Source organism: Aotus nancymaae, unplaced genomic scaffold, assembly GCF_030222135.1.
Source record: "Aotus nancymaae isolate 86718 unplaced genomic scaffold, 86718_ANA_hifiasm-v0.15.2.pri h1tg000016l, whole genome shotgun sequence".
NCBI lineage: Eukaryota > Metazoa > Chordata > Mammalia > Primates > Aotidae > Aotus > Aotus nancymaae.
Window position 1 is genome coordinate 26096087 of NW_026988428.1, and position 18147 is coordinate 26114233.

The 18147-nt window shown below is 37.2% G+C and overlaps 1 pseudogene; it reads left to right on the forward strand.

Moving 5' to 3' along the window:
• Positions 1–10510: 10510 nt before the first annotated feature.
• LOC105709400 (EZH inhibitory protein-like) lies at positions 10511–11713 on the forward strand (annotated as a pseudogene).
• Positions 11714–18147: the final 6434 nt, after the last annotated feature.

The following is an 18147-nucleotide window of genomic DNA, read 5'->3' on the forward strand; positions in this document are numbered from 1 at the left end:
TCTCTATATAAATTTTCAATTATAGTAGTTTTGGAAGCATGTGGATAGTTTATCTAAAGGTAAGTGAACAGCAGATTAAGGTATTTTTCACTTATGAAAACTAACAACGACAGATTTAAGGAAGTTCCTTTGGACTTAATAGAAAAGCTCCTAGGTACAGTTGACCTGGTTTCTGAAAATGTGGATTCAAATAGAAAACACTGCCATACATCCTTTGATTATATGCAATTTTATTTGTATTTTAAAGTCATATCATATTTCTGTAATTGGAATACAGTTATTTCAAGGCTTTTAGCAGTTTCTTGTATATTAATCATCTTGTTTCTGGTAAGTCAACTATGTTTTAGTTAAATAAAAGGATAATTTTTAGTATAATTTATTTTAGATATTTACAAGCCAGGATTATGTTTACATTTTATATTTTTTCCAGCACTTAGTGCCTTGTTATTTTTGTATAGAATTACAGCTAGTGCATGCCCAACAATGGAAGGGATTCCTTCTTAATATTCCTAGCATATTGTCAACTGACCTCTGTTTAGACATGTGTAGGTTTAACCTCTTTTTTCCCTTTAAGAGAGAAATTTGTTATACACCTAAATTTTTAAAATATTAATTAACTTGGTTACATTATAGTACCTATTGTTAATAGGAACAAGCACTGCACTGAACATATACTAAAAATGCAAAATCCCTATATTATTCTCTACTGTCACTATTACCCCTTGATTTGTTTGATCAATTAATTATTGAGTACTTACAGTGTGCAAAATGCTATGATAAGTCTATAGAATGTAAAACAAAAGTGAATTTAATGGAAGCCTTATTCTTTAAACGGTAATAATATGGTATAAAAATGTTTAAATGTTTGTACTCATTTATGATCAAACATTGCTATAATATAAGACTTCCATAAATGAGAAGAGAACCGTGTATAGGACAAAGCAGTGCATTAGGCCTAACTAATTATTACTATTTGAGTAATTTTTCCAAGTTGCTTCTTTCTTTCCCCTGTTAACTGATGGTAGACTTGCTAGGTTCTCAATGTCCCAAAATAAACCCATCCATCACTACTCCACTCTTCCCAGAAATGGAGCATGAAATATTCTATTTCTATTATGCTACTGGCATTGACAAAATAGAATTTTACTTTCATTTTTTCTCTTCCCTTAAAACACTTATGTGCATATCTAAACTATACACATTAACCACAATTATCTTAATTGAGGAAAGGGAAATTTGACTCTTCACTGTCTGTTTCAGGTACTGTGTTAGGCAATTTACCCGTCTTATTTCATGTGACTGTCAAAACATCTCTGTGAGGTACGTTTATTACAACTGACAAAAATGGATCAGAGAAGAATTGAATTGCTCAGTTAATAAGTTTTTTTTCACAGCAAGTTAGTAGGGAGTAGAACCACTATTATGCATGTTATTTGTTTCCTTATTACATAAGCACAGAGTAGGTCTTTAAAAAATAATTAACAGTATTCATTAAATAAAGACTTCATGCTAATAGTGACACAGGTGGAATGGAGAGGAAAGATGCAGGAGATAAGGTGTGGTAGATGCATTTTTTATGTCCCTCCCAGTGAGAGGTATAGTCCATGGCATCTCTCTTCGTATCTGAGTGTGTTCTTTGACTGCTTTGACTAACAGGATAAAGTAGAAATGAAACCTCACGCGTTTCTGCACTCAGACTTTAAGAACTTGCTAGATTTTACTTCTTGTCTCTTGAAAAGTGACACCACATCAGCAGTCTGACCACTCTGAGACCTCCATGCTATGAGGAAATCCAAAACAGCCATGTGAAATGTGAAGATGATCTTTTTTTTTAAAGAAAACAATATTGATTAACTGCCAGTTGTTTTGACATCCAAGTCTAAACACTAGTTATGAATATAAAGAAGCCATTCTGGACATTCCAGACCCAGCAGATGCCACATGGAAGAGTACTAAGTCCAAGACACATGGTTTTCCACCATATCCTGACAACTGAACTACCCTGGCTGAAGCCCAGACATCATGGCACAAAGACAAGCCATCTTCACTGAACCCTGACAAAATTCTTGACCCACAGAATTGTAAGCCTAATAAAGTGGATTTTGTAAAAAATGTAACTAAGCTTTAAAACTTTTTTTACACAGCAATAACTAACTAGAACAGTGGGTTTTCAAGATGATAGGCTGGAACAAGATTAATCATCTCACCCATGGCTGCCCCCAGCCCAACTTTGTGGATAATGAGAAACAAACATAAGGATGTAAAATGGGAAAAGTGGAGGAGAAAAACTTCCCTATTCTTTTTCCCCTCTACTTAAAAAAGGAAAGGAAAAGGCTGAATATTAAGGAAGTAAGATATGCGTTTTTTAACTTGTGACTGGCCAATGACTTCTGTTAGATTACAAATATCAACTTCTTAGATGAGAATTTCTATAAAAAACAATAGACAAATCATACCAGAAGAGTCTACTGAGAACAGCTAGCCATTATCTAGTGTGTTTTTTTAACTGTTTCTTCTTCAGTATCGTGGTTGTACCTGTCTGAACCACTATGGCATCTGAAGTTCTTGGTGCCCTTGTCTCTAGTGTTTCAGGGTAAAAGATTCAGTTGGGGGTCAAACCAAGAGTGAGAATAGAAAATATCTTCATGGGTTTGGATGACAGCATGTAATAGGTGATCTGGAGTCAGACAAACTTGAGTTCAAATCCCAATGGTGTGACCTTTGGGCAAATTTCTGACCTCAGTATTCTTATCTGCTGAGAAAGGGTAATTCACCAAGAAACTGTTAAGATTAAATAAGATAGCCTATGGAGAGGCCCAACACATAATACATGAGTTGCTTAATCACTGTTTTCTTATACTGAATAATGAAGCATCACAGAGTGGGCCTATGTTTAGAGAAACTCAATGAAGACTCTAAAATGACTAGGGAAAGGATCTGCTCTGAGTCACTTAACCATGAAAATTGATAGTAGATTGGCCTGAAGGGCTGCAGAGCCATTTTCTGAGGTGATGCACAGCGGTTTTGATTAGTGAGCAGGAACTCAAGGCTCTTCCATATCCATTTAAATGTCAGTGTGCACAGCAGAATGTTAGCAAGAGATGTGTTTCCTCTTCCCTTTATAAATACAATTGAATACCAATAATTTCACTTAATATTTAAGTTATGTAGTCTTGTCCCACATATTTACTGGTTTAATGTTCCCCTCTCTTCCTTGAGGAGTATTTTTACTAAATTGTTATGAATAATTTTGGGATCTTAAAACATTTTTCTGTAGATTATAAACAAGATTGATGACTTCTGTTGCAGTTAGTTCTATTTGACTGCAAGGGACAGATACACATATTATTTTAAATGATGGAAAATTACTTCAGTGATCAGTAAGAAAGGCAGGGATTCAAGAAATGTGAAAGATTTAAAGGGAGAGGGTCTTATGGAGACTGAAACTAGACCCATAGCTGAGATCTTGGAACCAGGACTTTTCTTCCTTTTTTATGCCTTTGGCTTAGGAATTGTTTTTCCAATCTGCTTCTCTTCCTCTAATGTAGTTACTTCCCTATTACTCTTGACTGCCACATCTTCAACATGGTATCTACAGGAAGAGTCTACTGCCATTATCTGTTTCCTTAGAACCTCAAATTATCTGTATCTTCTACCTCTGCCATTCTCAAGGCATTCTTTGGACTTCAGCCAAAACCCAATCTTTTACTTTTTTAAAGAGCATTCATATGATTTACTTATTATATTGCTAATATAGAGGTCAACCTTTAAGGCTGGGCAGGTGACAAGATAAGAGCCCAAGAAATGGTTACCCTTCCGTCACGAACTTTAACATAGAGAAGTGGTTTGGGTTAATTTTTCTTAAAAGGATCTGTTAATTATAACAGGTACCACAATTTGGCATATTTTACACAGTTTCAAATTTTTAAGTATATTCTTATCTACTTATGAAGAATTATAATTAACTCCTCATTTGTTATGATTCTTCTAGCCACCACATATACCAAAAAAGCTTTCCTTATCCTCTCATTCCAAGGCTAGGTTTTCCTTAGGTCTAACACAGCACTTATTCAGTGGCCCTGTGATGGCCTAGTTGTCTCTTCCTTTGAACTACAGTTCAAATGAGGACATAATTATGATATAATTATCACCAAATCTTCAAAGTGTATTTTGGTCACATGGAAAGCAGTGTGTACATTTTTTCTTTTTTACCTTAAATGAGTAAGGAAGATAAAACATGTATAGTCTACCATAGAATTTCTTATGCTTTGAAATCTCAAGTCATTATCTGCCACAGTTCAAGAAACAGTATTAAGCATTATCAGTAGGGTGTATATTCTTTAAGATCTGTACTGAGTGAATGTAATATAAATGGCTAATTGTTTAATGATTATTTAAAGGTAACTGATACACTTTTGTATTTTTAGAACATTTATTCTATTATTTTTAAATGTGGAACTTTTCAGTACTGGCTGGTTCTGTCATTTCTCCTAACGAAATATTCGACAGAAAAAAGTTTTTTCAAGCTGGCATGCTTTCCCTAGTTCAAAAATGTTCCAGTGACATTTTAGGCTAATTTTATTTTTACCAGTGAAAAAAACTGTCTTTTTCACTGAGCAAGTTTTATTGCCATGGAAGATTAACTGGGGGTGTCAAAAAAAAGAAAACATGTCAGATATTTTGTACGCTTTCTGTCAGTGGGTCATTCATTTAGTCAGTCATTCACAAAGTTAGCTCATTCTTTTAGAAACAGTAGAATCCTAATTTATATTTTTCATATATTTAAATGAACTAATTATTGAGAGAACAGCCAGAGACTATAAAACTCAGCCTGATATAACAGCAAATGTGGAGGCAAAACATGACACCTCTTCTTTGTTTAAAATTGTCTGAGGTTCTTGATATGAGTACCTAAGATGCATTGGAACTACTTGTGAAAAACAGAACTTTTACCTGGTGCCAAAGGCGGATATTTGTTGCTCTATTATGCTTGATACTGCCATTTGTGGGAACTCTCTGCTATGGATGATATCTTCAATCTGATTAGAATATTCATGAAAGGGAACTCTGCTACTCAAAGTGCAAATAAATAGAGAAATAAGGTCTGCCAGAAAACATAAATAGCACTTTTATTTATGTCTAAGTTTTTAATAATAATATATTTCCCTATTGAAGCTGTTGGAAAAATAACATCTTATTGACATAACACAAAGTGTTCCTGTCATGCTGATAATCATATCATAAGTACGGAAAGCCTGTTTTCCCAATAGGGAAGGGACTTGAATTCTAATTCCTATCATAGAGGCATGGCCAGGCTCTGACATCTGGTGCTTAGAAGAAGCACCAGACCTTGACTACCTTCTTTCAGTCTGTCATTTTCTTGCTTTCACACTCCTTTCTCTAGCATCTTTACATCATAGAAATAATAATTGAGTCAACATATTCTTCAAGAATATTGAAAAGGAACAAATTCAAAGAATGTTATCAAAAGGAGAGACTGATTCCTCTGTTCTACTCTAAGCTATGTCATGCGTTTCTACTGAATTGCCAGGCTCTATGGCTAAGGAGCTTTAATGAAAATCAAATATTCTAAAATCTTTTTCTTAGCCATGATAACAACATGTTAAGAATGGGTATATTTTCTTATTAAACCAGTGAAATCCTAATCTTTGCTTTGTGGTTCATACTACCTCGAGCCATTTCTCTAGTGGATGTAGATCTCCAGGAAGATATTACTTAAAAAAATTACATTTTCTAAAAACTATAGTATATGTAAGATAAAAAGGTTAATGGTAATGATAATAACAATAACATCTTTTATGTACTTAATGTGTGCTGGCAGATACTGTTCTAAGTGCTTTATAAGAAACAACACAGTTTTAGGTGGAGAAATGAAGGCACAGAGCAGTTATGTAACTTATTAGGGCCAAGATGAAGGTAAGGAAGGTGAAGCACTTAAATCTAGTGCAAAAATTTCCATGAAACCCAAAGTGACCTATAAGTTCAGTGCAATCCCTAAAAAATCTCAGTATCATTTTTGGGCAGAAATAGAGCAATTCTAAAATTTCTATGTAGCCAGAAAAGACCCTCCATACTCAAAAATCTTTTCCAAAAAAACAAAGCTGGAGATATCACACCAATTGATCTCAAAATCAACTAGAAAGCTATAATAATCAAAACAGCATGGTAGGGGCACAAAAACAGATATATAGACAAATAGAAAAGAATAGAGAACCCAGAAGTAAACCCACACTCTATAGTCAACTGATCTCTGATAAAATGCCAACAACACACAATGGGGAAAGAACAGTCTCTTTAATAAATGGTGGTGGGTAAACTAGATAATCACATGCAAAAGGATGAAACTCACCCCATATAAAAAAAATCAATTAAAAAATGTAAGACCTAAAATTATAAAAATTCTAGACAAAAATGTAGAGGAAAATCTCCATGACATTGGTCTTGGCAAAGATTTACTGAATAAAAGCAGACAACAAAAGGAAAATTAAAGCAATGGGATTATATCAAACTAAAGAGCTTCTGTGCAGCAAAGGAAACAATCAACAATCTATTAATGAGACAACCTGTATAACAGGGGAAAGTATTTGTAAACCATTGTATTAGTTTGCATTGCTCTAAAGAAATATCTGAGACTGGGTACTTTATAAAGAAAAGGGATTTAATTGGCTCACAGTTCTGCAAGCTTTATAGGAAGTCTGGTGCTGGTATCTGGTTGGCCTCTAGGGAGGCCTTAGGAAGCATACAATCATGGTGGAAGGCAAAGGAGGAGCAGGAGCAACAAACGGCAGTAGCAAGTGAGAGAAAGAGTGGCCAGGAGCTGTTGCACACTTTTAAATGACTAGATCTCATGTGAACTCAGAGCTAGAGCTCACTTATCACCAAAAGGATAGCCCAAGCCATTCATAAGAGATCCTCCCCAATGATCCAAACACCTGCCACCAGGGTCCAACTCCAACATTGGGGATTACATTTCAATATGATATTTGGATGGGGACAAATATTCTAATGATATCAACCATATATCTGATAAAGGGTTAATATAAAAAATATGTAAGGAACTCAAATAACTCAATAGAAAGAAAACAAATAAACTGGTTAAAAAATTGGCACAGAACCCGAATAAATATTTTTCAAAAGAAGAGAATCAAAAGGCCAATAGGTTTATGAAAAAATGTTCCACATCACTAATCATCAGGGGAATGCAAATTAAAACCATAATGAGATACCACTTCACACCTGTGAGAATAGCATTTATTAAAATATAAAAGTATTGGGAAGGTTGTAAAGAATGGGAAACCCTTGCACACTGTTTGTGGGAATGTAAATTAGTTTAGCCATGATGAAAAGTAGTATGGAGGTTTCTCATAAATTAAAAATAGAACTACCACATAATCCAGCAATTCCACTTCTAGGTATATATCTATATTATGCTAAGTAAAATAAGCTAGGCACAGAAAAAAATACTCTATGATCTCACTTTTATGTAGAATATGAAAAAGTTTAACTTAAAAGAGTAGGATATGGTTACCAGGGGCTGGGGGCAAAGAGGGATTGGTCAAAATACAAAAAGATTCAGTTAAACAAAATGATTAAGTTCTGGACATTTATTTGGTTATAGAGTAGAGTGACTATATTAATAATAATGTGCTACATACTTGAAAAATGCTAAGAAAGTAGATTTTAGATGTTCTAACCACAGAAATGATGTTTATAAGGTGAAGAATATGTTATTTACTTTGATGTAACTATTCCATTAGGTATACATGTATGAAAAAAATCATGTTGTACCCCATAAATATATACAATGACAATAATTTTTAAATAAATGAGTTAATTTTTTAAGAGAGGTGCCAAAAACTCAGTAATCAAGGTAAATAATATTTAATGCAATGAATTTTAAAAATAAAATTTTTTTAAAAATCCATGAGAAGCAAGATGTCAACATTTTAAATATGGCAGGTTGCTGTTATTTATTTGTCTTATGACCCAGTATTATTGTGCAAATGGAACAGTTGTTTTTAATCAACTCTGTTTCTGGGTATACACAGCCACCATGACTCCCTGCTGGTCATGTTTATGAGGGTTCACAATGATGTGAAAACAGATTTGGCAATTCAGGGATATATATTCACCATGTATATTTGTAGGTATATAACACATATGTACATTTATTATATATAGATACATATTATATGTGGGATATACATAGTGTATACAGGCATACTTGTTTTTATTGTGCTTTGCTTTATTTCGCCATGCACATATTGCATATTTAACAAATTGAAGGTTTTTGACAACCATGACTCAAACAAGTTCATAGGTGTTTGTGACACATTTTGGTAATTCTTGCAATATTTCAAACTTCCATTACTATTATATCTGTTATGGTGATTTGTGATCAGTGATTTTGGTGTTACTATTGTAATAGTTTTGTGGCACCACAAAAAATGCCCATATAAGACAGCAAACTTAATTGATAAATGTTGTGTGTGTTCTGATTGCTCACAGACTGGATATTGCTCCATGTCTCTCATTAACTTCAGGTTTCCCTATTCCCTGCGACACAACAATATTTAATTAGGCTAGTTGATTATACAACAGTATAGTGACCATGGAAGTCAGAATCCACTAAGGAATGTGTAACAACTCAACTGAACACTCAACTACCCCTAAAAATGGATGCTGAGAAGTTGAGCCAATATTCAGCCATTGCTGGTAGAGGGACTAGAGCAGGAAGGGCGGAACAGTGCCCAGATCTCCCAAGCCTAAAGATGTTATACCAAGAAGAGTAGAAGGGCCACTGCAGTGACCCTTAATAGAACATGGACCTGAGTAGAACCACTGCAGGTGCAGATCTTGGTGGTAGTAGCAAATATTAAAACAACAATTTTTAAAAAGGGGCAATTAATAACTCTACAATTGACTCTAAGTGTTCAAGTGAAAGGAAGAGCCACATGGCTTTCACTTTAAATCAAAAGCTAGAAATGACCAAGCTTAGTGAGGAAGGCATGTTGAAAGTCAGAATGGGCTGAAAGTTAGGCCTCTTGTCAAAAGCAGCCAAGTTGTGAATGCAAAGGGAAAATTCTTGTTGGAAAGTAAAAGTGCTACTCCAGGACAGGTGTGGTGGCTCATGCCTGTAATCCCAAAGTTTTGGGAGGCTGAGGTGAGGAAATTGCTTGAGGCCAGGATTTTGAGACCAACTTCGGCAACACAGTGAGGACATATTTAAAAAAAAAAAAAAAAAACAGCCAAGCATGGTGGTGCATGTATGTAGTCCCAGCTGACTGGGAGACTGAGACAGGAAAATCACTTGAGCCCAGGAGTTCAAGGTTGCAGTGAGCTATGACTGTGTCACTGCACTGCAGTCCTCTGCCCAGGACACAGCACAGGTGCACATCAGCACTATGGGGCCTATGTCCTGGCCAGAAGCATCTGCTCCTTCCTGCTCCCATCCAGGGTAGGGCAGGGCGTCTTCAAGAACTCCGGAGTCACCTGTCTCATCGGCTCGCAGCAAGTGCCTCTGAGTGTCTATGATGTCTCCATCACCGAGGCCTGGGCTCACCTATTTTGGTCCCTGGGACCTGTGCCCAGCCACCGAGGTCCACTCTAGCCAGATGGGGAAGGAGCTGCCGTGTATCTTCGACGTGCCCCGTCTCCCTGCTTTGTTCTCCCCTCCCTTCCCTGGCCTGCTGCCCTGGCCAGGAACTAAGTGCCTTTTTGTGTGCAACCACTTACCCTTTCTCTGAAAAACCTGTTCTCAGGAAGAATCTGATAAACTCATTCACTTTCAGGTGCAACTGACTGATGAGACCTTAAAAGTGATTTCCTCTCTAGAGGCCTTGCTTTCTAGCAGAGATCATCTGAAGTGTGTGAGGATTATTTTGGCTGGGGTGGGAGGATCATCATTTTTCTCGTAAGAAAAAAAAAAATGTACACGGCCACGTGGTGCCCAGATTCATACCTGATTTTGGAGTCCGAGATGACCAATTCCAGGTGCATGAGGTGGTGCTTGGTTCCCTGGTTCAGCTTCCAGTTGGTGGTGACTGCAGCCAGGAACGGATTCTTGGCATCAAAGGGGGTCTTCTGGTTCTCGTGGCTCTTCAGCCGGCCAATCTCCCCCACGTACACCTTGGCCGCGTCTATGTAACTGTGGACGACAAGCTCATACTGGCGAATGCTGGATTCCTCGCCAGTAGCTTCCACCCCAAAGTGCTAGCACACGACTGGCCAGAAATGCTCTCGCCAGGTGATGAAGTCCTCCTCCAAGTTCCCATCGTTGTCGCCCAAGCCCAGCTCAAAGATGTGCTGGGCGCCCAGCTGCTCCAGCCACTTGTCCACGTACTTGCCCATGGCATTGAAGTGCTCGTAGATCTTGTTCCCAAGACCAAACACCTCGAACTTGACCCCAGAGAGATCCACGTCCGTTTCCTGGAGCCAATCGTAGAAGTCCTGGGCGTTGTCGGTGGGGTCCCCCTCACGGTAGGTGGCCATGCAGAAAACATACAAGGAGTGGCAGCCGCGCTCCTCGCTCTCTAAGGGAGAACTTGGCATTACAGTCACTCAGTCCAACATGGAGACGGAGCAGAAGCACCAGCAGGACAAGGTGCCGGGAGGTCCAAACAACAAAGCCGCCCCTGCCTACGGGTATGCCGGCAGCACTGGGAATCAAGATCCTGCTGCCCCCGTTCCCATGGTCTCCAGCAACGCGTCTCCCTCGGGCGGCACCGCCCTGAGCAGCAGCAGAGCCGGTTCTTCTGCTGCAGCTACCACCGCTGCCGCCATTTTCACTGCCGATGAGAACCCGGGGCTGCCCGTCATGGCTGTTCCGGGGGAGAGGCATTCTGACCTCCAGGCCTGCTGCACTCCTCACGAAGACCTTGGATGTGAGGTGCCTGAGCGGGGCAGCCAGGCTGCTGTGGAGACACCCCCGAAGGCCACTGGCCACGCCGACGAGCACCCTGCCGGGACCAAGAGCCCCTGGAACAACCGTTGTAGGAAGCAGCCCTGCCGCGACCAGGCTGCGTGGGCTCAGAAGCCTCCAGGGCAGCGTCTGTTACCTGGGCTTTTGCCGCCATCTTCTCCGGGGTCCCAGCCCAGCAGCCGTCGCCGTTCCCAGGCTTCTTCGAGTCAGGCAACCCAGCCAGGCCCTGCACTCCTAAGCCTTGCCTCTGAGGCAAGGCCTGCTAGCCAAAGCCGCATTGCCTTGCCAGCTTCTGCTCTCCACAGATGTGCATATGGCCCAGGACCTGTCTTCTGACGCTGCACCGCCCCGCCAGGCCTTGCTTTTCCACCAGTTGCCATTCATCTAGACCCTGCTCTCCTAAGCCCTGAATCTGCGCCAGACCCTGCTTATGGAGGCCGTGCGTCTGCGCCAAGCCCTGCTCAGCCAGGCTGTGCATCTGCACAAGTCCCCGATCAATTTCCGCAGTTGCTTCCGGGTCAGGCCCTGCCCTCGCCAGGCCGTGCCCTTCGCCGCCGCACAGCAAGGTTAACCCCTGCTCGTCGCAGCACCAGCATGACCCCAGGCACTGGCCTCCGGAGCCAGAGCCATTCCACCCAGCGAAGATCAGCCCTTCTCAGCCGCCGCTCTCTGTCTGGGCCAGCTAATGAGAATACTTCCTGTGGGGCTGGCTTACGAAGGCTTGCCTTTCAGAGCAACCCTTGTGCTCAAGGACGTAAAACCCCTTCATAGCACTATGATGTAGCCACACTTGTAGGCTTCTTGTAAGGTCCGTGTTCCACCAGCTGTACATACATAATAAGCTAAAGATAACCACGTTCTTGTTTTGCGAAACTCCCAAACCGTCACTGTAATCAATCCTTAGGATGACACACCTGTTCCGGCTCACCGATTAAGTTCTGGCTCACTCACTCCGCCACCATGTCACCCTCTCCCCACCATCACTCCACCCCTACCCTGTAGATCAAAGTGATTGTAATCAATAAATAGTGTGGATGATCAGAGTTTGGGGCCTTCACTGTCCCCTCCAAAGTAATAAAGTGATGGACCCCTGGTCCCACTTTCTTAATCTTTTTTCTCATTTTTTTGTCCCACTGAACTCAGGGTACCCACGGGTGATGTAGGTCTGGTTCCCTACAGATACCATACGATCTGTGTATACCTATAGCATGTAACACAGGATTTATTGCATGTTACACCTTATCCCTATCAGGGGTAAAAGATGAATGTCATAGAAACTGTTAACTAAGAGTCTCAAAGGGTACATTTTTAGACGTTGTAACTCAGGGGTCAGTAAAGACATGATTATTTCCTGGACCTGGGGCTTAAGACCTGGCTGCCTTTGTGTAGAATACAGAAGATACCAGGCTCTGAAAGTTGAAAGGGGACTTTTCCATTTTTTACACATGGTTCAAATAATTCTGATACATGCATGTTTTGTATTTTATAAAATGCATAGGACATAGTGTTAGCCAAATTTGCACAAATTCTGTGAGTTAAATGATTAAACAATGATTTATAAAACTGACAAAAGACTAATATTTTAACTATTTTTAAATTTTTAAACAAATTTAATTTATATGTAAAAACTGTTCATTTTATATCAAGATCTTTCTTTGCAAAGAGATTATTAATGTTATGTATAAGCCCTCATCTCGAAGGTTTAACAGTGAGAAAAATGTCCCTGACTTGCCCACTTATTCCATGGAGTAATAAGATTTTGCCAAAATAGCTTAGAAAAGTGATTTTGAATGGGGCACTCAGAAAGGATTTTTTAGATAGAGTAGGTCAGACTTGAGAGTTGAATTGCAAAAGGAAACTGTACTGATTTTAGAAGAATCTATTAAAACTATGTAAAACTTTATGAATAATATGATTAATTCATAAAACCCAATATTTCCAGTGGAACAGGCAATGAATAAAGCTGAGCAGGCACAACCCAAGGGAACACTTAATTAAAAATTACAATAAAAAGTATGAGCACATGTTGATGAAAAGCTAAACATACAAGATATTTGTAAGCTTCACTTGCACAGAAAATACATTTATTGAATTTGAATGATTTATGTAATATCACTCAAGTACAAGAGGCGATATTTGATTTTTCAAGTCAAATGCATTGTGACTAGTCCATTATTCAGCTAGGTGCCAGGCATTGTTCTAGGCACAGGAAATACAGCTGTGAATGTTGATATTTTTCACTTTCTGGATCTATAATGAGTCTTGCGTATGTATTCCATTGATGTTACTGAAAGACATACATTCCAATATGAAGTGGGGTGAACACATAGTATTGCAAGGAAATAGACTATGAGACAGGTCCAGGAAAAAGAGAAAGGGTTTTATTTTCAAAGAAGCAATAATATGGCATCCAAAAAACTTTGTATGAGAACAAGAAAATATTTGTGAACAAGTAAAATTATGTTGCTATTAAAAGTTTTTATTTGTACTTTCTTTTATTCCTTTAAGTCTTGAAGTCTCTTTATGCTAAATGCCCAAGTAATAGCTCATTAACTCTGACCATGTTTGTTCCTTTTCATTGCAATTCTATTTTAAGCATGACAGAGAATCAAATGGCACATTACCAAAGGGTAAAAATTAGTGCAGGTGAAGGATTTCAGGACAGTGTGTAAATGTACTTTGTATCATAAAAATTCTGCTAAATATTTAGAGATAGAGGTAGTTGGGGGAACACTTTATCATTTTCCCCGAAGAAATCTGATATTTATTGCTTTACCTTGTGTTAGCAATATGACCTTAATCAGAAAGAACTCTTTACGATGTGGAAAGAGTTTACTTCAGTTATTGAGCTCATTTACATTTGTATAAACATCAAGACACAAGACAACACAGACCTCAATATTTGTTAATTGGTGGAGATCTAAGAAAATACTGCTAAAAATTGCCTTTAGTGAACAAGGCTTACAAACCACATTTAAACTCTTCTTGGGAATTTAGCATCTTCCAATACCTCTATTTGGCACAGCTTTCTTCTGCATAAGGGATTGAGAATTAGTGCTAGATGAGTAAGTGGAGAACCTAAATTAGACCTAACACAACCAGGGCTATATATGTATTCTGTATAAAGGTGAATAATGGGAGAGAAGATGAAGTCTGAAGTTTTACAAAGTACTGAATCGATAACAACAGATGCCAAAAAAAAAAAAAAAAAGAAAAGAAAATCTCCAGGATATTTTCCCCTTAACTATATGGGGAAATCTAACAGTTTTATAGAGTTGTGACTTATTAATGGCAGATACCTCATATTCTGTTACTTTATGTTCTCACGCTTAGTAAAATACTTTGGGTCTGTGAATGCAAACACATATTAGTGACCAATTAAATAACTAGGGAAATCTAAATATAAGACCAGAGAAAGATAAAATTTTTGCTATAAATGTAGAATATGACAAGCTGAAATAGACTCAAGGTGAAGACATTATGGCTATAAGCAGTGAAATCAACCTGAATTTAAAATGTTTAGGTATTCAATGTTCTCATGATCAAATTCTCAAAAACAGTTTTCCTAAATATTTATGAACCAAATCTTCATTGCATCTCCACTCAGAGCTGAACACATAAACATTAGACAAATGGTACAGCTATCTCAATCTCTACCAGTAGTGCCAAAGAACACAAATGTGGGAAAATTGTATAGTTGGCTTTTAAGACAATAATTTTTTAAAACTTGGAGAATATATATCAAATTTCTAGACTTTTTTTCTAACCTGTTGTATAAAAATTTCTAAATTGATCTATTTTTGTTTAAAAACTATATAGATCTTAGAGAGATTTATTTACTTATATAATCAATATAGAAAATGTATTAATGCTAGGAAAAATAATTATTTGAAAATATCACTTACATTTTTCAAAAAGCATAAGTTACATGTTATAGAGAACATATTATGATCCATTAAGGATCTGAGTAAAAACAGTTTATATAAAATTTTCTGTATTTTAACATAGTTTAATTTTTTTTTTCAAATACAGAAACCAACCAGCAATAAGCTTAAAATCTTAGACTAAGAATATTAACTAGAGCTTAAAAACCATAAAATAACAATATTATTAATTTTTTTCTATTTATTTATTTATTTATTGAGATGGAGTCTTACTCTGTCATCCAGGCAAAGGAGGCGAATCTCGGCTTAATGCAACCTCTGCCTCCAGGGCTTAAGGGATTCTCCTGCCTCAGTCTCCGGAGTAGCTGGGATTACAGGCATGTGTCACCAGGCTGCTCTCAAACTCCTGACCTCAAATCATCCACCCGCCTCAGCCTTCCAAAGTACTGAGATTATAGGCGTGAGCCACGGTGCCCAGGCTAGCATAACTATTATTTTAAAGCACAATTGGATATTTATATATCAGCTAAGTTTTTGCAGTATCTTTGTGTATAGAATCTCATTTCATATTCCCAGAAGCCATATGAGACATTTTTATTCCATTCTGCAAAGGAAAAGTCTAAGGCTGATGAAGGTTGAATACCTTGTTACATAGTAAGTGCTACAGCCAGAATTTGTTAGTCACCTGATTGGCTGTCCAGTGAAATTTAGATGACACAATATTGCTTTTATATTAGTCATACAAATATGCAGAAACTAGTAATTTTTATAATTTGGTTAGTTGAGTGATTTTTATATAAAATGTATATGAATTGCAGAATATTTTAAAATAGAGAAGCAAAATAAAGTTAGTAAAAATCTCCAGTTATATCACATCACCTAACATTTAGGTGAATTTTCTCCCAGACTTTGTACACTTTAAAAAGCAAGAACACAATTCACATATTGTTTTATAATCTGTTTTTTTCCACTTAGTAATATATTATTACCTTATTTTTGTATTATCACATATTCCACTGAATCATTTATAGAATCTTTTCCCTATTTCTTGTCATAGTTGATAATGTCATTCCTGAACAAAGGCATCTTCTACGCCCTGTAGTGAGAAGTAGTTAATCTAGTATTAAAAAATCTCTCTCCATTACAAAAATCAAAATTAGTACTACAGAAGACCTTAGATTTCTACTTCTTGCTGAGTGTTCTGGGAGCCTTAAAAGTGAACATACTGTTTAGTTGTTTCTCACAGCAGGTGGAAGGAGGTAAACATGATGGAACATTTCAGAAGGCAAAGTCAGTAGGGTTTAATGAAGCTCATTTCTCAATGAGATGTGATAAATGGCAGATACATTTGTCTGAATGCCAGCTCTTTCTATGATAACTTGTGTAGCTATTTCCAGGGCAGTGTGCAGAGATTTTTGTGAAGAAAAATGAAAATTTTCTATATTACCAGGTGAAGGATGCACTAAATATTTGTGTTTGTATATAAATAAGTTTGTCATATAAATGATAATATTTTTGTTTTATCTAAAGTGTTTATAGAAATGATGTTTAAATATGGTAATATATCAAAATTACAGAGGGAAACCTCTAAAATGGTTGATAATCTGATTTTAAAGTGTTAAGACAGTCAAGACTGACGAGCAGTGTTTCATATTCATTACACTTTAAAATGTTTGCATTAGTATTTCTAGAAATATTAGATGTGATTTTTCATAGCAGGAACAATATTTTCTTAAGATAAATATTATTCTATTTCAAGGATAACCAAAGTCCCAGTTTGTGTGGGACTGAGGTTTGTTTGTTTCATTTTGTTTTGTTTTTAAAGACTTAGCACTATCAAGGATAAAACAGGAATTGTCTGGGACAAACTGGATGGTTGGTCACCATCTATATAGTGAGGATAAAAGATAGTGGGCAAGTTAAAAATAAAAAATAGTGAAAACTATCAAGATGATGTGGCATACAAGCAAAGATGAGCTGCTAGGCAGTCCAGGAAATTAAGTACTAGAGAATTGTGTTACCTAGATTGTCATAGAGGGTCCGAGATAACAGGCTTAGAGGTGATACTGTACTTAGAAGTACAGCCCTGTCTACTTAGCACCTGGTATTTGTGATAAATTAAATACTCTTAAGATAATCTCTAAACGATATTTTTAGTTTCTTTTAATCTAATGCTGAAACCAACACATTTGAACTTAAAATAATAAAAATTATGTTTTCCCAGGGATTGTTGGAAAACAAATGAGAACAGAAAAAATAAATCTGTCTCTATTCACAAACTGCGTGATTGCGTACTTAGAAAAATGACATAGTATTTGCAAAAGAAGTTCCTAGAATTAATAAGTGAGTTTAGCATGGTGACAGGATGCAAGTTTAATTTACAGACATCAATTGCATATCTACATACTAGCAATGAACATTTGGAATTTAAAATTATAAAGTAATATTTACAGTGACATCAGAAGGTGAAATACTGAAGTACATATTGAATAATATACGTATAGAATCTGTATGGTGAAAAATGTAAAACATCTAAAAAAGAAATCAAAAACAACCCAAATAAATGTAAAGAAAGAAATGTGTTCATGAATTAGAAGACTTGCTTTTGTTCTTTCTATGTTGACCTATAGATTCAAAGCAAACCTGATAAAAATCCCTGAAGGATATTTTTAAAGTATAGACAAATTTATTTTTAAAATTTGGAAGTAGAAAGACAATGTTTACACTTGACAGAAACAGTTGCATTTATTTTATATTAATTTTTTACTGATTATAGTAGGCAAATACACAATTTACCAAGGAAAATCAATTTTACACATAGAGTGTAACAAAGTCAATATTATTGTAACTGATACCAATATCAATACAATGAGCATTGCCAATACTACAGAATTATCTGTCATAAATCATTCCCATATATGCCTGGTTTTACTTCAGGGTCTTCTGTTTTGTTCCTTTGGCCTACTTTCTGTCCCAATGCCATTGGATGGTAACCACTAGAGCTCAATATTATATCTTGCTATCTGGTAAAACGTTCTCACTTTGTTATAAGCATTTTCAATGCTACCTTGGATTCTATCAGGTGCGCCTGTCTCCTGGGCACTGAGATGCTTGTTCCAGCCTGACTCCAAAGCAGTAGACAGACCCTGTGAGGGCCAGCTACATTCTTCACTAAGATCAACACCTGGAGTCCCTGGCTTCTCCCACTATTTTTTGGTGTGAGTGCAGTGTGACAAGATATGAAGTAAGACTTTCCCATCAGCTGCCAAAGGGGCCAGGCTAACTCATTATAACACCAAACTTGGTCAATAACATATCAGA